Here is a 2,719-nt window from a genome sequence, read left to right as displayed (position 1 = left end):
CACAAGTAATCTGGTACCTTAAGGAATAAAGATGTTCTTCTCCATTAGGAACAGACTAACATTTTCCTTGGTCTCTCTTCCAATATCCATATACTTAGATTAGCTCTTGATTTTCACATCATGTTTATCTTGTTGTATTTGCTCCTTAGCTTCTCTGGGTTTATGCCAGGATATTTGCAATTCCTTTATACAGATACACATTTTTCTTTACTTCCTTCTGGAGTCAGGTCATGAAGGAGCTCATGTTTTTAATTAATCCTCCTGTTTTATCTTGACCTTGAGATAGTTTGGACATGTGCCTTAAACACTTTGGGGTTTTGTGGGTTTTTTTAAGAAGTAGACAAATATTTCTCTCTTACAAATATTTCTCTCTTTTAAAAGTACATTACTTTTATTATCTTGTTCTTTTTCTTCACTTCTTTCATGAGCTCTGTCACTTTACAGTTACTTTTACTAAAATAATCTGCCATCTTTGTGTTGTCAGCCACTTTAGTCAAAATAAAACGTAGATTAGCACAATCCAAATTGCTTTCTACATGTTTGTAAGAGAAAATTTTCCTTTCATGAGAAGACTCTCAGGGCACCCCTTGTCCCACTAAGTACCTTTCCCACCTCATCTCTGAGATGTCAAAATCTCCCTCTTATTCCTAGCTCTTGCAATGTGAGTGACTCAGGTGTTTGTTCAGTTGTGTCCAACCAGTCCCCTGTAATCACCAAAAGACTTTTTCGTCAAAATTAAACAACAAGGCATGCATCATGTGTGCAGTATGATTCACACACTGACTCTGTAGAGAAGCATCTCGGGCTCCAACCTCAAGGACAGCTTCCTCAAGTGGAGATGTGATGTTTATGTTGAGATTTAGACAAGCACAGGGGGTGACAATGCGGGTTTCTGGTTCCCCTCTGCACTGTTAAGCCTTGTGGGGTTCATTTTGCCACCCAATAGCTTATGAATGGATAGTGAGGATTATTTAATTATCACATCTCTTGAGGACATGAAGAATAGGACATTGTTTATGCTGTCAGTTTGAAAGCCTTGCATACTGATATATTAACCCTGTATTTTACACTGACGCAATTGTTTCAGTCCAAAATGGTATTCCCCTCATGACTAAGCCCTGGATATTATTGCACTGCAGCAGACAAATTGGAGCAGTGTGGTTGAGAAAGCAAAGCTACCAGGTTTCCACTTGTGTCACGCTGGTCCACAAAGCACAAATAATGGCAAATAATTACCTGTGTGGTTTAGGCCAAGTTCAAGTAAAGGCTGTACCTGTCTGCACCACCTGAAGGAAAAGTAGGACAATGGGAAGAAGCCACATTGTCCCACGATGACCTGCCATTTTCATCCTCTGAGCTCACTGTGCATCTCCCACCGGTTTCTCTGCAGGGCTCTGGGGAGCTGCTAAATGAGAAACACTATAATGCAAAGGTCACTAACTCATGAGAAAGCAAAACCTCTAAGAGCAAAGCCTGGGCTCAACATCAGCATGGGACAATGTCAGAACAGAAAAAGCCTCTGTGTTGCAGCAATGCTACCCTGATAGCTTGCAGATGCCTCATGTAAGCAAAGCCTCTCTCTCCTGCACTGGCAGCATGGAGCTGGGTTTGCCACGGAGGCTGTGACATCTGTGTATTTCAGACTCCTCAGGAAGAGGGAGTCTCTAAACCCAGGCAGGTTCTGCCTCAGCAGAATAACGTGTGGTTGCATGGTTAAACTTGGTTATGCTACGGAAGCTCCAGGTACCAGACTGCCACTTAGTGATTTCTTCTGCAGGACCATGGTCTACTGCTATCTCCTTTCTCCCTGTCCACTGTGGGTGGCTCTACAGCTTCAAGAAATATGGATGAAGCCTCCCTAAAAGAGCTGTAATAGCCAGGCAGCAGAGAGCTAGAGCAAGTGATCTGGCTGTTACCCATGCCCCAGGGAGGGCAGAATAGCCAGAGCCAGAGCTTTGTACCTCCTTCAGACTGGACAGAAGCAGGAAAGCATCTCAGAATTGAGGAGGAGCTTAGTTAACCAAATTTGCAGAGCTCAGTAAGCATATTGCAAAGATGTTTCCTCCCAGCTACAGTAGTGCCTTAGGAAGCAAGTAAAGGATGGAGCTAATCAGAACATGAAAAAAACAACGGAGAAAATCCAGACTTTTTCTCTGGGTTAGGCCAGTAGAGGCCCAAGGATTTGGTTTCTTTTATTCCAAACCACTGTAGTTTGAAGTGCTTTAGGTACGGTGAAATTGATTCTCATGTTCACAGGTGAAGCCTTTGAATGCAGTGTAGCTGGTGGGCAGGTGTCCTCTACCAATGCAGCAGGCTGGATGGGGCCTCTGGGACACACAGAATCCAGTCTGTCACAAGCACCAGGCCAGACCATACTTTCATAAATTCATTAATTTCCATCGCATTTTGGATGGATTTTTTTTTTTTTTTTTGGTCTCACACCACTCCATGGGGACAGGTGTTGGCAGGGCCTTGTGGTCAGGGGCCCTGCCTACAGAAGACAGCCCTGTCAGGTGAGCCAGCTGTGCCAGGCAGCAGTAAAGAGGTTTTCCCTGGGATCTCCCTGGAACTTTCTCGCTGCAGCTGAGAAGTGCTATGTCTTTTTATCTTCACCACAGACACAAAGATCTGATTAGTCCCTACATCTCCACAGCAGCCTTTTGCACACCTGAAGGCTATTGCTGTTTCTCCTCAGGCTTTCTCTATTTTAGTCTAAAGA

The sequence above is a fragment of the Pterocles gutturalis genome, unplaced genomic scaffold (assembly GCF_000699245.1).
Source record: "Pterocles gutturalis isolate BGI_N339 unplaced genomic scaffold, ASM69924v1 scaffold43499, whole genome shotgun sequence".
In the NCBI taxonomy this organism is placed as follows: domain Eukaryota; kingdom Metazoa; phylum Chordata; class Aves; order Pterocliformes; family Pteroclidae; genus Pterocles; species Pterocles gutturalis.
This window is presented reverse-complemented; position numbering follows the sequence as displayed.